General features: G+C 38.8%; 1 pseudogene; it reads right to left on the bottom strand.

Annotated features, from left to right (window-relative positions):
• Positions 1–25,219, bottom strand: part of LOC133634247 (adhesion G protein-coupled receptor L3-like) — a 334,776-nt pseudogene that overhangs the window by 260,940 nt on the left and 48,617 nt on the right.

Genomic DNA, 25,219 nt, shown 5'->3' with positions numbered 1-25,219 from the left:
ACTAGTAAACGGACCTTTGTTCAGTCCACTAGTAAACGGCCCTTTGTTCAGTCCACTAGTAAACGGACCTTTGTTCAGTCCACTAGTAAACGGCCCTTTGGTCAGTCCACTAGTAAACGGACCTTTGTTCAGTCCACTAGTAAACGGACCTTTGTTCAGTCCACTAGTAAACGGACCTTTGTTCAGTCCACTAGTAAACGGCCCTTTGTTCAGTCCACTAGTAAACGGACCTTTGTTCAGTCCGCTAGTAAACGGCCCTTTGTTCAGTCCGTTAGTAAACGGCCCTTTGTTCAGTCCACTAGTAAACGGACCTTTGTTCAGTCTGCTAGTAAACGGAACTTTGTTCAGTCCACTAGTAAACGGACCTTTGTTCATTCCACTAGTAAACTGACCTTTGTTCAGTCCGCTAGTAAACGGACCTTTGTTCAGTACGCCAGTAAACTGACCTTTGTTCAGTCCACTAGTAAACGGACCTTTGTTCAGTCCACTAGTAAACGGCCCTTTGTTCAGTCCACAAGTAAACGGACCTTTGTTCAGTCCGCTAGTAAACGGACATTTGTTCAGTACGCCAGTAAACTGACCTTTGTTCAGTCCGCTAGTAAACGGCCCTTTGTTCAGTCCACTAGTAAACTGACCTTTGTTCAGTCCGCTAGTAAACGGACCTTTGTTCAGTCCACTAGTAAACGGACCTTTGTTCAGTCCGCTAGTAAACGGACCTTTGTTCAGTCCTCTAGTAAACGGACCTTTGTTCAGTCCACTAGTAAACGGACCTTTGTTCAGTCCGCTAGTAAACGGACCTTTGATCAGTCCACTAGTAAACGGACCTTTGTTCAGTCCGCTAGTAAACGGACCTTTGTTCAGTCCACTAGTAAACGGACCTTTGTTCAGTCCGCTAGTAAACGGACCTTTGTTCAGTACGCCAGTAAACTGACCTTTGTTCAGTCCACTAGTAAACGGACCTTTGTTCAGTCCGCTAGTAAACTGACCTGCTTCAGTTGGTTTTCCATATTTTCATGGATAAATGTCCACCTTTTAGATATGATGGTAAATTCCTTGTCGACTTATTCTGCTTCAGTATAACGCAGACCAGCAGTGCTACGCTCAAATTGCTACAAGCTAGTTCATGTTTTTGGATTTATTTCTTCAATTCAATCATTTTCATCCACTTCTTCTTCTCAGCACCCTCCCATTGCTAGCTGTAAGCTAATGCTAGCGAGTAAGCCCAGGAGCATGTATACAGTATGTCAACATCAAACATTATCATATGATGAACATGTATACAGTATGTCAACATCAAACATTATCATATGATGAACATATATACAGTGTGTCAACATCAAACATTATCATATAATGAACATGTATACAGTGTGTCAACATCAAACATTATCATATCAATCAATCAATCAATCAATGTTTATTTATATAGCCCTAAATCACAAGTGTCTCAAAGGGCTGTACAAGCCACAACGACATCCTCGGTTGATGAACATGTATACAGTGTGTCAACATCAAACATTATCATATGATGAACATGTATACAGTGTGTCAACATCAAACATTATCATATGATGAACATGTATACAGTGTGAAAACATCAAACATTATCATATGATGAACATGTATACAGTATGTCAACATCAAACATTATCATATGATGAACATGTATACAGTATGTCAACATCAAACATTATCATATGATGAACATGTATACAGTATGTCAACATCAAACATTATCATACGATGAACATGTATACAGTATGTCAACAGCAATCATTATCATAAGATGAACATGTATACAGTATGTCAACATCAAACATTATCATATGATAAAACTGTATACAGTATGTCAACAAGAAACATCATATGATGAACATGTATACATTATGTCAACATCAAACATTATCATATGATGAACATGTATAGAGTATGTCAACAGCAAACATTATCATATGATGAACATGTATAGAGTACGTCAACAGCAAACATTATCATAAGATGAACATGTACACAATATGTAAACATCAAACATTATCATATGATGAACATGTATAGAGTATGTCAACAGCAAACATTATCATATGATGAACATGTACACAGTATGTAAACATCAAACATTATCATATGATGAACATGTATAGAGTATGTCAACAGCAAACATTATCATATGATGAACATGTATAGAGTACATCAACAGCAAACATTATCATATGATGAACATGTATAGAGTATGTCAACAGCAAACATTATCATAAGATGAACATGTACACAATATGTAAACATCAAACATTATCATATGATGAACATGTATAGAGTATGTCAACAGCAAACATTATCATATGATGAACATGTATAGAGTATGTCAACAGCAAACATCATCATATGATGAACATGTATAGAGTATGTCAACAGCAAACATTATCATATGATGAACATGTATAGAGTACATCAACAGCAAACATTATCATATGATGAACATGTATAGAGTATGTCAACAGCAAACACTATCATAAGATGATCATGTACACAATATGTAAACATCAAACATTATCATATGATGAACATGTATAGAGTATGTCAACAGCAAACATTATCATATGATGAACATGTATAGAGTATGTCAACAGCAAACATCATCATATGATGAACATGTATAGAGTACGTCAACAGCAAACATTATCATAAGATGAACATGTACACAATATGTAAACATCTAACATTATCATATGATGAACATGTATAGAGTATGTCAACAGCAAACATTATCATATGATGAACATGTACACAGTATGTAAACATCAAACATTATCATATGATGAACATGTATAGAGTATGTCAACAGCAAACATTATCATATGATGAACATGTATAGAGTACATCAACAGCAAACATTATCATATGATGAACATGTATAGAGTATGTCAACAGCAAACATTATCATAAGATGAACATGTACACAATATGTAAACAACAAACATTATCATATGATGAACATGTATAGAGTATGTCAACAGCAAACATTATCATATGATGAACATGTACACAGTATGTAAACATCAAACATTATCATATGATGAACATGTATAGAGTATGTCAACAGCAAACATTATCATATGATGAACATGTATAGAGTACATCAACAGCAAACATTATCATATGATGAACATGTATAGAGTATGTCAACAGCAAACATTATCATATGATGAACATGTACACAATATGTAAACATCAAACATTATCATATGATGAACATGCATAGAGTATGTCAACAGCAAACATTGTCATATGATGAACATGTATAGAGTATGTCAACAGCAAACATTATCATATGATGAACATGTATAGAGTACGTCAACAGCAAACATTATCATAAGATGAACATGTACACAATATGTAAACATCTAACATTATCATATGATGAACATGTATAGAGTATGTCAACAGCAAACATTATCATATGATGAACATGTACACAGTATGTAAACATCAAACATTATCATATGATGAACATGTATAGAGTATGTCAACAGCAAACATTATCATATGATGAACATGTATAGAGTACATCAACAGCAAACATTATCATATGATGAACATGTATAGAGTATGTCAACAGCAAACATTATCATAAGATGAACATGTACACAATATGTAAACATCAAACATTATCATATGATGAACATGTATAGAGTATGTCAACAGCAAACATTATCATATGATGAACATGTACACAGTATGTAAACATCAAACATTATCATATGATGAACATGTATAGAGTATATCAATAGCAAACATTATTATATGATGAACATGTATAGAGTACGTCAACAGCAAACATTATCATATGATGAACATGTATAGAGTATGTCAACAGCAAACATTATCATACGATGAAAATGTACACAATATGTAAACATCAAACATTATCATATGATGAACATGTATAGAGTATGTCAACAGCAAACATTATCGTATGATGAACATGTACACAGTATGTAAACATCAAACATTATCATATGATGAACATGTATAGAGTATGTCAACAGCAAACATTATCATATGATGAACATGTATAGAGTACATCAACAGCAAACATTATCATATGATGAACATGTATAGAGTATGTCAACAGCAAACATTATCATAAGATGAACATGTACACAATATGTAAACATCAAACATTATCATATGATGAACATGTATAGAGTATGTCAACAGCAAACATTATCATATGATGAACATGTATGCAGTATGTCAACAGCGAACATTATCATATGATGAACATGTATAGAGTACATCAACAGCAAACATTATCGTATGATGAACATGTATAGAGTATGTCAACAGCAAACATCATCATATGATGAACATGTATAGAGTATGTCAACAGCAAACATTATCATATGATGAACATGTATAGAGTACATCAACAGCAAACATTATCATATGATGAACATGTATAGAGTATGTCAACAGCAAACATTATCATAAGATGAACATGTACACAATATGTAAACATCAAACATTATCATATGATGAACATGTATAGAGTATGTCAACAGCAAACATTATCATATGATGAACATGTATAGAGTATGTCAACAGCAAACATCATCATATGATGAACATGTATAGAGTACGTCAACAGCAAACATTATCATATGATGAACATGTATGCAGTATGTCAACGGCGAACATTATCAGTGGATGAATCTACACAGCATGTAGAAAACAAGCGACATTAGAGCGATGTGTTGTGGTTGAAAGCGTCAATCTTACATTCTAAGTAGCAGATGACAAGTCCTTGGTCTACACAGTCTAACACCCTTGGTTTACACAGTCTAACATCCTTGGTCCTTGGTCTAGACAGTCTAACACCCTTGGTCCTTGGTCTAGACAGTCTAACACCCTTGGTCTACACAGTCTAACACCCTTGGTCCTTGGTTTACACAGTCTAACATCCTTGGTCCTTGGTTTACACAGTCTAACACCCTTGGTCCTTGGTCTACACAGTCCAACACCCTTGGTCCTTGGTCTAGACAGTCTAACACCCTTGGTCCTTGGTCTACACAGTCTAACACCCTTGGTCCTTGGTCTAGACAGTCTAACACCCTTGGTCCTTGGTCTACACAGTCTAACACCCTTGGTCCTTGGTCTACACAGTCTAACACCCTTGGTCCTTGGTCTAGACAGTCTAACACCCTTGGTCCTTGGTCTAGACAGTCTAACACCCTTGGTCTACACAGTCTAACACCCTTGGTCCTTGGTCTAGACAGTCTAACACCCTTGGTCTACACAGTCTAACACCCTTGGTGCTTGGTCTAGACAGTCTAACACCCTTGGTCCTTGGTCTAGACAGTCTAACACCCTTGGTCCTTGGTCTAGACAGTCTAACACCCTTGGTCTACACAGTCTAACACCCTTGGTCCTTGGTCTAGACAGTCTAACACCCTTGGTCTACACAGTCTAACACCCTTGGTCCTTGGTCTAGACAGTCTAACACCCTTGGTCTAGACAGTCTAACACCCTTGGTCCTTGGTCTAGACAGTCTAACACCCTTGGTGCTTGGTCTAGACAGTCTAACACCCTTGGTGCTTGGTCTAGACAGTCTAACACCCTTGGTGCTTGGTCTAGACAGTCTAACACCCTTGGTCCTTGGTCTAGACAGTCTAACACCCTTGGTCTACACAGTCTAACACCCTTGGTCCTTGGTTTACACAGTCTAACATCCTTGGTCCTTGGTTTACACAGTCTAACACCCTTGGTCCTTGGTCTACACAGTCCAACACCCTTGGTCCTTGGTCTAGACAGTCTAACACCCTTGGTCCTTGGTCTACACAGTCTAACACCCTTGGTCCTTGGTCTAGACAGTCTAACACCCTTGGTCCTTGGTCTACACAGTCTAACACCCTTGGTCCTTGGTCTACACAGTCTAACACCCTTGGTCCTTGGTCTAGACAGTCTAACACCCTTGGTCCTTGGTCTAGACAGTCTAACACCCTTGGTCTACACAGTCTAACACCCTTGGTCCTTGGTCTAGACAGTCTAACACCCTTGGTCTACACAGTCTAACACCCTTGGTGCTTGGTCTAGACAGTCTAACACCCTTGGTCCTTGGTCTAGACAGTCTAACACCCTTGGTCCTTGGTCTAGACAGTCTAACACCCTTGGTCTACACAGTCTAACACCCTTGGTCCTTGGTCTAGACAGTCTAACACCCTTGGTCTACACAGTCTAACACCCTTGGTCCTTGGTCTAGACAGTCTAACACCCTTGGTCTAGACAGTCTAACACCCTTGGTCCTTGGTCTAGACAGTCTAACACCCTTGGTGCTTGGTCTAGACAGTCTAACACCCTTGGTGCTTGGTCTAGACAGTCTAACACCCTTGGTGCTTGGTCTAGACAGTCTAACACCCTTGGTCCTTGGTCTAGACAGTCTAACACCCCTAAAGAAGATGACAAGTCCAAAGCATCCTTCCATCTATTGTTCCTTCAAGAGAACCTTCTGAAGATAAAAGAGGTTCTCACTTCCCCAGGAATGTGGTCAAAGAGCTGAAGTGAAAGGACGTCAAATCCCCTCATTGAGTGGGGAACATGCGCGGTAGGAGCCCACCCCAGTGCAGGTAGGAGCCCACCCCAGTGCAGGTAGGAGCCCACCCCAGTGCAGGTAGGAGCCCACCCCAGTGCAGGTAGGAGCCCACCCCGGTGCAGGTAGGAGCCCACCCCAGTGCAGGTAGGAGCCCACCCCGCTGCAGGTAGGAGCTGTGCTGAAATCTTCATCTCAGAAGGTTGTCTCCAGACTGTTGCAGGTTGAATAATGCATGCCGGCATGAAACCTCCACTTAATGCTGAGGAACATGGAAGGAGCCACCTGAGAGGGGGCGGAGCTTCACACTGTCAGGTGGAGAAGACGTCAGGTGCTGAAAGGAAAAACTCTTGTGTCAACTTCAAACTGGGTTCCTCTGAGGTTCTTTGACAGCCCTGCTGCACGCTGGAGTTCTGGTGGAGAGCGTGTGGGGAACATCTGTCAGCCGCCACGTGGAGAACCAAACTGACGTTCCTGAAAGAGCGCCGGGAGACAAAAAGCTCCTTCGCTCCCCGCCGAGCTTCTGTGTGCTGACGTCTCCGCAAATTGAAGCTCAGATCTTCATCAGCGTCAAGACGAGGAGCATGACAAAGATCTCCTCCTTAGGTGGTAATGTTCACCGCATGCCTGCACCAATCACCCTCCATGCATGCTTGCAGGGGGAGGGGGCGGCGGGTGTTGTTGGTATTTTCTGCACCAGCACAAACTGTTGCATTTTGGATAAGCGCCATCCATCACGTCTCCGCAAATAGCACAAGCGCGCGGCCACAATGAGGACGCACGGCGAGGCCATTTGGAGGCAATCAGCGCACACGGCGAAGGTAAACACGGACGCTAAATGTCAGCCGCCGAGATTGCCGCGCGACAATATGGCCTCGGGGCGCGCGACCCAAATAAGCGAAATCAATAATGGAATCATTTCATATTCAAATCACGCGGGTGTGGATCCTCTCACGTCCCCCCCGGGTGCTGCTGGCTTCCAATCAGCCCCCAAAAAGGACAGCGATTCTAAGATGTTGCCACCGCCGACATTCCCCTTTAATACTTCTAATGTCTGCTTTATATTGGGCTGTAATACATCATCAATCACATGGACACATTTACATCCATGTTTCACCGCACACTTTCGGCCTCCGATCCCAATCCGACGTTTGGACAATAGATTGTAGCACTGAAGATGTATAATAGCGAGTAACCAAAGGATTCTGGATCAAAATACGCTACTTTGTTCCTATGCTTTGAACCCTGCGGCTTAAAAAAACAGTGCGGCTAATTTGTTGATTTTTCTTTGCTGACGACCATAAAGCTGTTACTGTTCATGGCGCCATCTCTTGGACGTGTTTGCTCACTGAAAGCCTTCAGTATTTTCCTCAGCTTAAAGCTCTGGGCTGGAAGTAGAAGTACCATTCCGTCTCCAAGCCGTCCATAGCGTTACTACTCGTACGGATTCTTCATTCGTCACTCCAAGCAAGGTTTGTAAGTTTTACAATATAACTAAAACAATTCTTACTTACCAAAGCGTCCCATGTGTGATGTCTGTAGGTGTGTTTTCATGCACATTTGTACCTGCTATCGTGATGTAATCAAGCTAGCGTTGTTAGCATTAGCTAATATGCTAACACAAGTGTCTGTGTTGGTGTTATTACCTTAAAATGGTATTATTGTTGTATTGTTTGTCTGTAAATTCAGCAAAATGTCAGCGTGGAGTTATTGAGTCCGTTTAGCTGATTGGAGAGCTAGCTTGCGCAGCTAGTGGCTCCACGACCATGACTGACGTTTTGTTTGATCGGCCGTTTTACTGCCCTGTTACAGACAGCGTTTGGGAACAATTAAGGTTTCTACATAAACATTATGTGTAAATAAGTCATTTCACGACGTATATATCTGTCAATTATAGTCCGGTGCGACTAATATACGGAAAATATCTTTAACCCTGACATTTGGTGTGTGCGACAAGTCCAAAAATACTGAATTCGGTACATCCGGGATTTAGCAAACATTTTTTTTAGTGATTGTCGCAGCCCAAAATACTTGAATTTGCCGGGGCTTTTTTTTTGGTAATTGCGGCAAAAGTTGTGACACGTTTACGAGTGTCTGTGTTAGCATTATTAACTTATATTATTTTTGTATTGTTTCACTTTCACAAATTCCTCAGTGAATTCAGCAAAACGTCAGCGTGGAGTTATTGAGTCTGTTTAGCTGATTGGAAAGCTAGCTTGCACAGCTAGTGGCTCCACGACCATGACTGACGTTTTGTTTGATCGGCCGTTTTACTGCCTTGTTACAGACAGTGTTTGGAAACAATTAAGGTATGTAAATAAAGATTCAGTGTAAATAAGTTGTTTATATCTGCCACTTAAAATAATCCAGTGCGACTTATATATGGAAAATATTTGTATTTCCTCCAATTTAGTGGATGTGGCTTATATACCGCTGCCCTTTATAGTACGACAAATACAACAACACACTTTTATAAAGGCTACCTTATTAAAAACATGAAGGTATTGACACTGTTCTAAATGACATATTGAATGTGTGGACTGGACTGAATATAATAAAATGTAAGTGGCTGCTGCATGACAACTTCAAAGTAAAAAGTACATTTTGGCTCAATTCAAATCATCACAAACTGTGTATTTTATTTTAATGAAGAAGTGCTGAGGGGAAAAAAAGCACAAAAATAAATGAAGCTTCATATTTCCGTCTCGCTTGGAATGTTTGCTGCTTAGTTGTCAGCAAATGAAGCAGAGAAATGTCAATATTTCACCATGTCACACACCTGAGTGTGTATTGTCTCACACACCTGAGTGTGTATTGTCTCACACACACTCTGTGTGACAATACACACAGTGTGTGAGACAATACACACAGTGTGTGTGTGTTCATCAGTGTGTAATAGTGCGGGGAATGTGTGGTGTAACTCTCTCATCTGATGATGTTCAGCATTGATTGACAAATCCTTGCAGGCAGAGATTGAAGTCATCTTCACTTTTATAGCAAACACTTTGTTGGCAACTATTGGAATAAGTCTCACTCGCGTCTTCTTTCTGCACCTTCTACAATGTGATTGTCCAGCCGGGCAGCATCACAGCAACACAAACTTGTTTTCTTTCACAAGTGACATCCTTCAAGGAATACACTCAGCACTAAATACTACTTGTTGACTACACACCTCCTCTCTCAAGACATTCTCCCTCTTGTTCTCTCTGTGTGTGTGTGTCTGTGTGTGTGTGTGTGTGTGTGTGTGTCTGTGTGTGTGTGTGTGTGTGTGTGTGTGTGTGTGTGTGTGTGTGTGTGTGTGTGTGTGTGTGTGTGTGTGTGTGTGTGTGTGTGTGTGTGTGTGCTCCTCAGGTGCATGGTCACATCCTTGGAGGGAAGTCATGGGGACGGCTGAGATGTTAGTGAGTCAACAGGAAGTCAGAAGACAAGACAACAAGACAAGAAGACAACAAGGCAACAAGACAACAACAAGAAAACAACAAGACAACAACAAGACAACAACAAGGCAACAAGACAACATGACAACAAGGCAACAACAAGACAACAAGGCAACAAAGCAACAAGGCAACAAGACAACAACAAGAAAACAAGACAACAACAAGACAACAACAAGACAACAACAAGACAACAAGGCACCAAGGCAACAAGACAACAACAAGAAAACAAGACAACAAGGCAACAAGACAACAAGACAACAAGGCAACAAGACAACAACAAGAAAACAAGGCAACAATACAACATGACAACAATGTAACAAGGCAACAAGACAACAACAAGAAAACAAGACAACAACAAGGTAACAAGACAACATGACAACAAGACAACAACAAGACAACAAGACAACAAGGCAACAATGCAACAAGACAACAACAAGAAAACAAGACAACAACAAGACAACAACAAGGCAACAATACAACATGACAACAAGGCAACAAGACAACAACAAGGTAACAAGACAACATGAAAACAAGACAACAAGGCAACAAGACAACAACAAGGCAACAAGACAAGAAGAAAACAAGACAAGAAGACAACAAGGCAACAAGACAACAAGGCAACAAGACAAGGAGAAAACAAGACAAGAAGACAACAAGGCAACAAGACAACAACAAGACATCAAGACAACAACAAGACAACAACAAGACAACAACAAGACAACAAGACAACAACAAGGCAACAAGGCAGCAGGACAACAACAAGAAAACAAGACAACAACAAGGCAACAAGACAACATGACAATTGTTGTTATATTATTGTTGTAATATTATTGTTGTTATATTATTGTTATTGTTATATTATTGTTGTTATATTATTGTTATTATATTATTGTTGTTGTATTATTGTTGTTATATTATTATTGTTATATTATTGTTATTGTATTATTATTGTTATATTATTGTTATTATATTATTTTTGTTATATTATTGTTGTTATATTATTGTTATTTTATTATTTTTAGTACATTATTGTTATATTATTGTTATTGTATTATTATTGTTATATTATTGTTATTATATTATTTTTGTTATATTATTGTTGTTATATTATTGTTATTTTATTATTTTTATTACATTATTGTTGTAATATTATTGTTGTCACATTATTGTTATATTATTCTTATTGTGTTATTGTTGTTATATTATTGTTGTTGTATTATTTTTGTTATATTATTGTTATTATATTATTGATATTTACACTTTGGACTTAGAAACATTTGTGCATAGTGATGTGTGGGTCGATACTGAAATACCGATACCGCTGATACCAGACGTTTATGCTGTAAAATGGATTCTCAAATCAAAATATCGACACTTTTAAGTACATCCTTGACAGGAAGTGTCAGGCAGCATCAACTCAATTGTTTTGGGGGCCACATTTCCAAAGTGCTAAGGACCGGGGGCCACATTTCCAAAGTGCTAAGGACCGGGGGCCACACTTCTCCCTTCACTGTCAGTCTTATTTTCAAATCCAGTGTCCTCTACAGTGGACATTTGACTTTGGTCAACTCCTTGTCTCAGAGTTACAGGAGTGCTCGCTTGTTTTCAAGGACCTTCTGCTAAAAAACTGGTCAAAGATGATCTCCATGCCAGCACTCTGGTGCGTTTAGGAACCTGCTGGAAAAATGTGAGTGTCTCACAACTTTTTGGAAATGAACACCAGTACAATAAACCCAAATGAGGAAAAAGAGAGGACCTAAACTGGAACCTTGAGGAACACCACGAGTACAACTAAAGTCGTATTAACCTGCATGCTGATTTGTTGACAAGACCTCGTCATTTCTCCGTCAAATGTTGATAATCATCATGTCATTTGTCCTCTGCAGACGCTGCTGACAACACATCCCTGCTGACAACACATCCCTGCTGACAACACATCCCTGCTGACAACACATCCCTGCTGACAACACAATCCTCACACAACAACCTCCGTGTCTCAAAGAGTCCATTCCAGGATTTGTTTAGGTTTGGGAAGAAGTTCAAACTGTCATGAATAAATAAACAGAAGCAATCAAAGATCCTCTCTGCTGTGTTCCAGGACCAGCTGCAACAAGACTGCTCAAAGATCCTCCATACGACAGAAACACTCTGCAATGTTCAAGGACAAACCCAAAAGAAAACAAAAAACACTCATCAAAGATCCTTTACTTTATATGCCAGCAGCTCTGTGCTGGTTTGAAGACTCTACTGTAAGACCATTCATTCATTCATTCATTCATTCAGGCATTCATGCACACATTCATTCATTCATTCATTCATTCATTCATTCAGACTCGGACTCAGTTCAAAACTTGGGAGAGAAATATTTTTTCAGCAAATTCCTTAAAAAACACAAGTATTCCATTCCTGTTGTATAAATGATCTCAGACTAGTTATTTTGTCATGTTTTTTCCTGGTCTCAAACTGACCCCCACCATGTTTTCTTTTAATTACCCCCCACCCACTCTTTTAACGTCAGTATTCAGTAGACCTTAGTTGAGTCAGGCTTGACCCTAGTAAACTCTAGTTGACTCAGACTAGACCCTAGTTGACTCAGACTAGACCTCAGTAGACCCTAGTTGACTCAGACTAGACCTTAGTTGACTCAGACTGGACCTTAGTAGACCCTAGTTGACTCAGACTAGACCTTAGTTGACTCAGACTGGACCTTAGTAGACCCTAGTTGACTCAGACTAGACCTTAGTTGACTCAGACTGGACCTTAGTAGACCCTAGTTGACTCATACTAGACCCTAGTTGACTCAGACTAGACCTTAGTAGACCCTAGTGGACACAGACTAGACCTTAGTTGACTCAGACTGGACCTTAGTAGACCCTAGTGGACTCAGACTAGACCTTAATTGACTCAGACTGTTCCTTAGTAGACCCTAGTTGACTCAGACTAGACCTTAGTTGACTCAGGCTAGACCTTAGTAGACCCTAGTTGACTCAGACTAGACCCTAGTTGACTCAGACTAGACCTTAGTAGACCCTAGTTGACTCAGACTAGACCTTAGTTGACTCAGACTGGACCTTAGTAGACCCTAGTTGACTCAGACTAGACCTTAGTTGACTCAGACTAGACCTCAGTAGACCCTAGTTGACTCAGACTAGACCTTAGTTGAATCAGACTGGACCTTAGTAGACCCTAGTGGACTCAGACTAGACCTTAGTTGACTCAGACTAGACCTTAGTAGACCCTAGTTGACTCAGACTAGACCTTAGTTGAATCAGACTGGACCTTAGTAGACCCTAGTGGACTCAGACTAGACCTTAGTTGACTCAGACTAGACCTTAGTAGACCCTAGTTGACTCAGACTAGACCCTAGTTGACTCAGACTAGACCCTTGTTGAGTCAGATTTGACCCTAGTAGACCCTAGTTGAGTCAAACTTGACCCTAGTTGACTCAGACTAGACCCTGGTAGACCCTAGTTGAGTCAGACTTGACCCTAGTTGAATCAGGCTAGACCCTAGTAGACCCTAGTTGAGTCAGACTTGACCCTAGTTGACTCAGACTAGACCTTAGTTGACTCAGACTGGTCCTTAGTAGACCCTAGTGGACTCAGACTAGACCTTAGTTGACTCAGACTGGACCTTAGTAGACCCTAGATGACTCAGACTAGACCCTAGTTGACTCAGACTAGACCCTTGTTGAGTCAGATTTTACCCTAGTAGACCCTAGTTGAGTCAAACTTGACCCTAGTTGACTCAGACTAGACCTCAGTAGACCCTAGTTGACTCAGACTAGACCTTAGTAGATCCTAGTTGACTCAGACTAGACCTTAGTTGACTCAGACTGGACCTTAGTAGACCCTAGTTGACTCAGACTAGACCTTTGTTGAGTCTGATTTGACCCTAGTAGACCCTAGTTGAGTCAAACTTGACCCTACTTGAATCAGACTAGACCCTAGTAGACCCTAGTTGAGTCAGACTTGACCCTAGTTGAATCAGACTAGACCCTAGTAGACCCTAGTTGAGTCAGACTTGACCCTAGTTGTACCAGACTAGACCCTAGTAGACCCTAGTTGAGTCAGACTTGACCCTAGTTGAATCAGACTAGACCCTAGTTGAGTCAGACTGTAGGCAGGTGTTGCAAAAAGATCAACTCTATGACAAGTCATACAAACTTCAACGTGCAGGACTTGAGAAGTCTGTTTGTGGTGGTCATTCTAAATGATGTCTTAAAGGCCTACTGAAATGATTTTTTTTTATTTAAACGGGGATAGCAGATCCATTCTATGTGTCATACTTGATCATTTCGCGATATTGCCATATTTTTGCTGAAAGGATTTAGTAGAGAAAATCGACGATAAAGTTCGCAACTTTTGCTCGCTGATAAAAAAAAGCCTTGCCTGTAGCGGAAGTAGCGTGACGTCACAGGAGCTAGTATTCCTCACAATTCCCCGTTGTTTACAATGGAGCGAGAGAGATTCGGACCGAGAAAGTGACGATTACCCCATTAATTTGAGCCAGGATGAAAGATTCGTGGATGAGGAACGTTACAGTGAAGGACTTGAGAGGCAGTGATGGACGTATCTTTTTTCGCTCTGACCGTAACTTAGGTACAAGCTGGCTCATTGGATTCCACACTCTCTCCTTTTTCTATTGTGGATCACAGATTTGTATGTTAAACCACCTGGGATACTATATCCTCTTGAAAATGAGAGTCCAGAACGCAAAATGGACATTCAGTGCCTTTTATCTCCACGACAATACATCGGTGAAATGCTTTAGCTACGAGCTAACGTGATAGCATCATGCTTTAACTGCATATAGAAACAAAAGAAATAAACCCCTGACTGGAAGGATAGATAGAAAATCAACAATACTATTAAAGCGTGGACATGTAAATACACGGTTAATGCTTTCCAGGCTGGCGAAGGTTAACAATGCTGTGCTAACGACGCCATTGAAGCCAACTTAGCAACTTAGCAACCGGACCGCACAGAGCTATGCTAAAAACATTAGCTCTCCACCTACACCAGCCAGCCCTCATCTGCTCATCAACACCCGTGCTCACCTGCGTTCCAGCGCTCGGCAGAAGGACGAAGGACTTCACCCGATGCGTTTGGCGGCCCGGAGACGTAGGAAGTCAAGGTGAGGTCGGCGGCTAGCGCGGCTAGCGCTCCAACAAAGTCCTCCTGGTTGTGTTGCTGTAGTCCGCTGCTAATACACTGATCCCACCTACAACTGTCTTCTTTGCAGCCTTCATTGTTCATTAAACAAATTGCAAAAGATGTCCAGAATACTGTGGAATTATGAAATGAAAACAGAGCTTTTTGTATAGGATTCTACGGGGTACCATAACTTCCGTTACTCGGACTTCGTCACGCGCATACGTCATCATACCGCGACGTTTCAGCCGGATATTTCCCGGGAAGTTTTAAAAGTCACTTTATAAGTTAATCCGGCCGTATTGGCATGTGTTGCAATGTTAAGATGTCATCATTGATATATAAACTATCAGACTGCGTGGTCGCTAGTAGTGGCTTTCAGTAGGCCTTTAATGTATTGATTATGTAATATTATTGTGTCTATCAGTAGACAGAATCGTGCGTCCGTGTGTGTGTGTGTGTGTCTGTCCACACTATGGTGGACTGTAATTGTGCTGGCCCATCTGCTACTTCTTCAGAACAGATTTGTATCTTACAGACACTAACTGTGCAGACAACACACACACACACACACACACACACACACACTTACACACAAGTTGTTGCCCCAAAGCCTTCAACTTGGACCCCGCACAATGTGTGGCCCTTCCTGACTGGCAGGCTTTGCAATATGGAGCCTATTGTTTCAGGACAAAGGCCTCACTCCTCCAGGCTAAGGTCACAATATTGAACAATAAACTGGCTTTATTGAGGCCTGCTGGCAGGGGAGCAAGTGTGTGTGTGTGTGTGTGTGTGTGTGTGTGTGTGTGTGTGTGTGTGTGTGTGTGTGTGTGTGTGTGTGTGTGTGTGTGTGTGTGTGTGTGTGTGTGTGTGTGTGTGTGTGTGTGTGTGTGTGTGTGTGTAGGAGACAGCCAATAAAATATGTGCAAGGACTGCTGGAGTTTGAATGATGAGAATATCTTACACACGCTAATAGACGCTCACTGGCCGCCATGTTTGCTACATGAAGATGGAAGTTGTGGAAGAAGTCAACACAACACCATGGAAGTGCTGGAAGAAGTCAACACAACACCATGGAAGTTCTGGAAGAAGTCAACACAACACCATGGAAGTTGTGGAAGAAGTCAACACAACACCATGGAAGTGCTGGAAGAAGTCAACACAACACCATGGAAGTTCTGGAAGAAGTCAACACAACACCATGGAAGTTGTGGAAGAAGTCAACACAACACCATGGAAGAAGTCAACACAACACCATGGAAGTTCTGGAAGAAGTCAACACAACACCATGGAAGTTGTGGAAGAAGTCAACACAACACCATGGAAGTGCTGGAAGAAGTCAACACAACACCATGGAAGTTCTGGAAGAAGTCAACACAACACCATGGAAGTTCTGGAAGAAGTCAACACAACACCATGGAAGTTGTGGAAGAAGTCAACACAACACCATGGAAGAAGTCAACACAACACCATGGAAGTTGTGGAAGAAGTCAACACAACACCATGGAAGTTGTGGAAGAAGTCAACACAACACCATGGAAGTTGTGGAAGAAGTCAACACAACACCATGGAAGTTGTGGAAGAAGTCAACACAACACCGTGGAAGAAGTCAACACAACACCGTGGAAGAAGTCAACACAACACCATGGAAGTTGTGGAAGAAGTCAACACAACACCATGGAAGTTGTGGAAGAAGTCAACACAACACCATGGAAGTTGTGGAAGAAGTCAACACAACACCGTGGAAGTTGTGGAAGAAGTCAACACAACACCGTGGAAGAAGTCAACACAACACCATGGAAGTTGTGGAAGAAGTCAACACAACACCATGGAAGTTGTGGAAGAAGTCAACACAACACCATGGAAGTGCTGGAAGAAGTCAACACAACACCATGGAAGTTCTGGAAGAAGTCAACAGAACACCGTGGAAGTTGTGGAAGAAGTCAACACAACACCGTGGAAGAAGTCAACACAACACCATGGAAGTTGTGGAAGAAGTCAACACAACACCATGGAAGTTGTGGAAGAAGTCAACACAACACCATGGAAGTTCTGGAAGAAGTCAACACAACACCATGGAAGTTGTGGAAGAAGTCAACACAACACCATGGAAGTTGTGGAAGAAGTCAACACAACACCATGGAAGTTCTGGAAGAAGTCAACACAACACCATGGAAGTTGTGGAAGAAGTCAACACAACACCATGGAAGTTGTGGAAGAAGTCAACACAACACCATGGAAGTTGTGGAAGAAGTCAACACAACACCATGGAAGTTGTGGAAGAAGTCAACACAACACCGTGGAAGAAGTCAACACAACACCGTGGAAGAAGTCAACACAACACCGTGGAAGTTGTGGAAGAAGTCAACACAACACCATGGAAGTTGTGGAAGAAGTCAACACAACACCATGGAAGTTGTGGAAGAAGTCAACACAACACCATGGAAGTGCTGGAAGAAGTCAACACAACACCATGGAAGTTGTGGAAGAAGTCAACACAACACCATGGAAGTTGTGGAAGAAGTCAACACAACACCATGGAAGTTCTGGAAGAAGTCAACACAACACCATGGAAGTTGTGGAAGAAGTCAACACAACACCATGGAAGTGCTGGAAGAAGTCAACACAACACCATGGAAGTTCTGGAAGAAGTCAACACAACACCATGGAAGTTCTGGAAGAAGTCAACACAACACCATGGAAGTTGTGGAAGAAGTCAACACAACACCATGGAAGAAGTCAACACAACACCATGGAAGTTGTGGAAGAAGTCAACACAACACCATGGAAGTTGTGGAAGAAGTCAACACAACACCATGGAAGTTGTGGAAGAAGTCAACACAACACCATGGAAGTTGTGGAAGAAGTCAACACAACACCGTGGAAGAAGTCAACACAACACCGTGGAAGAAGTCAACACAACACCATGGAAGTTGTGGAAGAAGTCAACACAACACCATGGAAGTTGTGGAAGAAGTCAACACAACACCATGGAAGTTGTGGAAGAAGTCAACACAACACCGTGGAAGTTGTGGAAGAAGTCAACACAACACCGTGGAAGAAGTCAACACAACACCATGGAAGTTGTGGAAGAAGTCAACACAACACCATGGAAGTTGTGGAAGAAGTCAACACAACACCATGGAAGTGCTGGAAGAAGTCAACACAACACCATGGAAGTTCTGGAAGAAGTCAACAGAACACCGTGGAAGTTGTGGAAGAAGTCAACACAACACCGTGGAAGAAGTCAACACAACACCATGGAAGTTGTGGAAGAAGTCAACACAACACCATGGAAGTTGTGGAAGAAGTCAACACAACACCATGGAAGTTCTGGAAGAAGTCAACACAACACCATGGAAGTTGTGGAAGAAGTCAACACAACACCATGGAAGTTGTGGAAGAAGTCAACACAACACCATGGAAGTTGTGGAAGAAGTCAACACAACACCATGGAAGTTGTGGAAGAAGTCAACACAACACCATGGAAGTTCTGGAAGAAGTCAACACAACACCATGGAAGTTGTGGAAGAAGTCAACACAACACCATGGAAGTTGTGGAAGAAGTCAACACAACACCATGGAAGTTGTGGAAGAAGTCAACACAACACCATGGAAGTTGTGGAAGAAGTCAACACAACACCGTGGAAGAAGTCAACACAACACCGTGGAAGAAGTCAACACAACACCGTGGAAGTTGTGGAAGAAGTCAACACAACACCATGGAAGTTGTGGAAGAAGTCAACACAACACCATGGAAGTTGTGGAAGAAGTCAACACAACACCATGGAAGTGCTGGAAGAAGTCAACACAACACCATGGAAGTTGTGGAAGAAGTCAACACAACACCATGGAAGTTGTGGAAGAAGTCAACACAACACCATGGAAGTTGTGGAAGAAGTCAACACAACACCATGGAAGTTGTGGAAGAAGTCAACACAACACCATGGAAGTTGTGGAAGAAGTCAACACAACACCATGGAAGTTGTGGAAGAAGTCAACACAACACCATGGAAGTTGTGGAAGAAGTCAACACAACACCGTGGAAGAAGTCAACACAACACCGTGGAAGTTGTGGAAGAAGTCAACACAACACCGTGGAAGAAGTCAACACAATACCGTGGAAGAAGTCAACACAACACCGTGGAAGTTGTGGAAGAAGTCAACACAACACCGTGGAAGAAGTCAACACAACACCGTGGAAGAAGTCAACACAACACCGTGGAAGAAGTCAGTGTAAATGTGGAAACATCTGCCCGCCACTTCCTGTTGTTCTTTGTCCGCCTCATGTCCGTCTGCAATGCCATGTTGATATCGCTGAATGAGATCTCAAAAGAGTCGTTCTTTGTCATGTGAGAAGCAGGAAGTGAAGCATGAATGGACAGGAAGTGCATTGAAAGGTGGAACCACACTTCATTAGGAAGCTTGCCCGTCAGTCCTCACGTGAGACGACAACACACGTCTTTTTGTGTTCCCAATCGTAAAAAAACTGCTAGCAAGAGGCGGCTAACAATGCAATAATTAAGGGTTTGTCTTTTCCACCTATAAAAAAAATCTGAAAACCCCCCCAAAAAAACAGCCAACATTTCTCCATTTCCTGACCTGCATATTACCTAACTAACTAACCAACTAACTAACTAACTAACTAAATAAATAAATAATTAACTAACTACCTAACTAACTAACTAAACTACAGCGACATTGTTCTTGGAAGAGCTAACACCGAATAACTACTTTGCTGCTAACCACCTGTTTACTCTACTGTAAAGAACTGTATCCACTCCCAGGTCAATAAGTGGTCAATATATCAATATGAAGGTATGTGGTCACACCAAGAACTGTATCTGCCTGGTCAATAAGTGGTCAATATATCAATAAGTGGCTCCATGGGCGGATGAAGGTCTGCGTGCACTTGAAGGTGCCGCGATGCCTTCAGGCCACCTGGGTAATATGAGTGATGCATGCAAGTTGTTTCTGCATGCTTTACCGGCGGCCCCGGGCTCCACTCGATATGTTTACATGTGTCCTGATGTCACTCCTATTCATCATATTCCAAATATGGCCTTCAGGAAGCTGCTGCTTTCAACATCTGCATCTCAAACATCTGTCAGCAATAATCATCACTTCACGAGCTAATTACTAATCAACTTTTATCACCTAGCTGAGCTCCATGTGCTTTACCTTCTGTACACTCATCTCATTCAACACCACCTTTATTCTTGTTTACTATATATATATATATATATACATATATATATATATATATATATATATATATATATATATATATATATATATATATATATATATATATATATATATATATATATATATGTGTATACATATATATATATATATATATATATATATATATATATATATATATGTGTATACATATATATATATATATATATATATATATATATATATATATATATATATGTATACACATATATATATATATATATATATATATATATATATATATATATATATATATATATATATATATATATATATATATATATATATATATATATATATATATATATATATATATATATATATATATATGTATATATATATATATGTGTATATATATATAGTATTGCGTGTGAGTGTGCAGCACATTGCATGCTATTTTGTCACACGTGATTGCATTAGCAGTGTGAGAGAACACATTTGTCGTGCCAATTAGGGAAGTTTCTGGCACAGATGCAACCCAGAGATCCCCAGAGAGAAGAATGGGTCAAATCCAGGTCTTTAAAAATGAGGACTCATCCTGCACAGAGTAGAGTAGAGCAGGTGCGTGCCTACGTATGTTCCTCGGGCCTGTGCGGATCATGTGACCCGTCATCTCTACATGACCACGCAACAATCACGTTGTTATGCGTGCATGCTAATTACTGTACAGCCATCACTCTGTCCTACGCTTTGAGCCCTGCAGCTTGTAAAACGGTGCGGCTGATTTATATGTTTATGTTTTCTTTACTGATGGAGGGTAATGCAAATAGTAAAAAAACAAAAACAAACAAGCACATAACATTTAGAAGGTGCCATCTTTTGGACGAGTTCGCTCACTTTCAATTTAGTGCTTTCAGCCAGACTTATAAGTGCCGCTCTGTCCATAACGTTTCTACTTGAATGGATTCTTCATTCGTCACTCCACGCAAAGTTTTTTAAAACTATTCTTACTTACTAAAGTGTCCCATGTGCGACGTCTGTAGGAGTGTTTTCATGCATATTTGTACCTGCTATCGTATTGTAATCAAGCTAGCGTCGTTAGCATTAGCTAATACGCTAACACGTTTACAAGTGTCTGTGTTAGCATTATTAACTTACATTCGTTTTGTATTGTTTCACTTTCACAAATTCCTCAGTAAGTTCAGCAAAACGTCAGCGTGGAGTTATTGAGTCTGTTTAGCTGATTGGAGAGCTAGCTTGCGCAGCTAGTGGGTCCATGACCATGACTGACGTTTTGTTTGACCGGCCGTTTTACTGCCGTGTTACAGACACCGTGTGGAAACAATTAAGGTATGTAAATAAACATTTACAGAATATTTCTGTGTAAATAACTCATTTCACAACATACATACAGTATCTGCCACTTATAAATAAGTAAAAATTGGTGTGTGCGCCTTACGTACCGGTGCACTCTATAGTCCGAAAAATATGGTAGTCCGGGATTTCGCCAAACTTTTGCAGCCCAGAATACTCTTAATTTTACAGCAGCTTTTTCTGGAAAATGCGGCAAAATCTGTAACGTTGAATCAAATCATTTTTTGTAGGGATTTATTATCAATGTTTTAAGTGTTCCTCGTCATGTTAGCCTCAAAAAGTGCAGGATTTCAACAAAAACTGAAAAGCAAATACCGCATTGATGTTTTGCTCCTTTTCTACAACACAGGCCTGGAAGTAGACAGCAATAGAAGTCATTGTCAAACTACTGTACTCTTAATGCATCATAATTCATGGCAGCAATAACAAATGACAACTGTAGACGAAGGCACCACCTAGTAAATTGTTTTATTGTCTGCTTTGTTGCCGACATTCTCCGCGTATGTAAATTGTAAATTGTAAAAAAAAAAAGACTATATTGTAAAAATGGACTATATTGTAAAAAAAAAAAATAGTTTATTGTAAAAATGGACTATATTGTAAAAAAAAAAATAGTTCAGTGTAAAAAAAATATATAGTATTTTGTAAAATAAGGGTCATTTTAAAAATAGAGTGCATAGTAAAAAAAAAAGAGTACACTGTAAAAAAAAAAAAGACTACATTGTGAAAAAAATGACTATATTGTAAAAAATAGAGTATATTGTAAAAAAAAAATAGTTTATTGTAAAAAAAAATAAAGTATTTCGTAAAATAAGGGTCATTGTAAAAATAGAGTGCAGAGTAAAAAAAAAGAGTACACTGTAAAAAAAAGACTACATTGTGAAAAAAGAGTATATTGTAAAAAATTTACTGCATTTTTAGAAAAATAGTTTGTTGTAAAAAATGTAGTATATTGTAAAAAAATACACAAGAAATTGAGTTTATTGTACAAAATAGAGTATATTGTAAAAACCAGGAGTACACTGTAAAAAGAGTATATTGTAAAAAAATAGTATTGTAAAAAAAATAGAGTATATTCAAAAAAAAAGTATATTGTAAAAAATAGAGTATATTGTCCAAAAAATTGTGTATTGTAAAAATATAGAGTATATTGTAAAAAGGAGTATGTTGTAACAAAAAATGTAGTATATTGTAAACAAATAGAGTACATTGTAAACAAAATAGACTATATTGTAAACAATTTTAGTTTATTCTAAAAATAGAGTATATTGTAAAAAAAAAAATAGTTTATTGTAAAAAAAAAAAATAGAGTATTTTGTAAAATAAGGGTCATTGTAAAAATAGAGTGCATAGTAAAAAAAAAAGTACACTGTAAAAAAAGACTACATTGTGAAAAAAGAGTATATTGTAAAAAATAGACTGTATTTTTAGAAAAATAGTTTGTTGTAAAAATTTTAGTATATTGTAAAAAAATACACAAGAAATTGAGTTTATTGTACAAAATAGAGTATATTGTAAAAACCAAGAGTACACTGTAAAAAGAGTATATTGTAAAAAAAAAAAGTATATTGTAAAAAGAGTATTGTAAAAAATAGAGCATATTTAAAAAAAAAAGTATATTGTAAAAAAAGACTATTGTAAAAAATAGAGTATAATGTAAAAAGGAGTATGTTGTAACAAAAAATTGAGTATATTGTAAACAAATAGAGTACATTGTAAACAAAATAGACTATATTGTAAACTATTTTATTTTATTCTAAAAATAGAGTATATTGTAAAAAAAAATAGTTTATTGTAAAAATTTTTTAGTATTTTGTAAAATAAGGGTCATTGTAAACATAGAGTTATTAATCATAGTGTCAAAGTAGCAATAGTTTCAAGCTCAAATTGTGATATTTACTGTCCTTTTTACAGCATTTTTCTCGAAATGACAAAAACGGTACTTTTTTTTACTGTAATAAACTGTGGTGACGTTTTGGCATTTACAGTAATACACCCAAAAATATACACTTGTTGATTTGCGGTAAAAGGGAGAAAAAAATAAAAAACTGGCAGCTCATGTGCCAAAATGTTACTGTAAAATTGCATTTTTCTTATTTACAGTAAAAAAAAACTACATGTACAGTAATATACAGTACATTTACAGTAATATACACTACATTCACAGTAATACCCACTACATTCACAGTAATATACACTACATTCACAGTAATACCCACTACATTTACAGTAATATACACTACATTCACAGTAATATACACTACATTTACAGTAATATAGACTATATGTACAGTAATATACACTACATGTACAGTAATATACACTACATGTACAGTAATATACACTACATCCACAGTAATATAAACTACATTCACAGTAATATACACTACATTCTCAGTAATATACACTACATGTACAGTAATATACACTACATCCACAGTAATATACACTACATTCACAGTAATATACACTACATTACAGTAATATACACTACATTCACATTAATATACACTACATTTACAGTAATATACACTACATTACAGTAATATACACTACATTCACATTAATATACACTACATTTACAGTAATATACACTACATTACAGTAATATACACTACATTTACAGTTATATATACTACATGTACAGTAATACACACTACATTCACAGTAATATACACTACATGTACAGTAATATACACTACATTCACAGTAATATACACTACATTCACAGTAATATACACTACATTTACAGTAATATACACTACATCCACAGTAATATACACTACATTTACAGTAATATACACTACGTGTACAGTAATATACACTACATCCACAGTAATATACACTACATGTACAGTAATACACACTACATTCACAGTAATATACACTACAATCACTGTAATATAAACTACATTTACAGAAATATATACACTACATGTACAGTAATACTCACTACATTTACAGTAATATACACTACATTTACAGTAATATACACTACATTCACAGTAATATACACTACATGTACAGTACTATACACTACATTTACAGTAATATACACTACATTTACAGTAATATACACTACATTACAGTAATATACACTACATGTACAGTAATATACACTACATGTACAGTAATATACACTACATTTACAGTAATATACACTACATTACAGTAATATACACTACATGTACAGTAATATACACTACATGTACAGTAATATACACTACATTTACAGTAATATACACTACATTACAGTAATATACACTACATTTTGATGGGATATTATTGCAACTTACCATATTTTTTATACATTTTACTTTTTAAAAAACCTACTAATAAAATGCATAAAAAATGTTGCAATAATAGTATTGACTGTTAGAAGCGGCCCTCTGGGGCCACACATACGTGCCATGTGGCCCTCAGTGACACCTCTGTTATAGAAGGAGTGCAAGAACTCCTTGCTTTGCTAGCACGCCCACCCTGAA

The sequence above is a fragment of the Entelurus aequoreus genome, linkage group LG18 (genome assembly GCF_033978785.1).
Source record: "Entelurus aequoreus isolate RoL-2023_Sb linkage group LG18, RoL_Eaeq_v1.1, whole genome shotgun sequence".
Taxonomy (NCBI): Eukaryota; Metazoa; Chordata; class Actinopteri; order Syngnathiformes; family Syngnathidae; genus Entelurus; species Entelurus aequoreus.
Note: the sequence above shows the minus strand (reverse complement) of the source record. Positions and strands in the feature narration are given on the sequence as shown.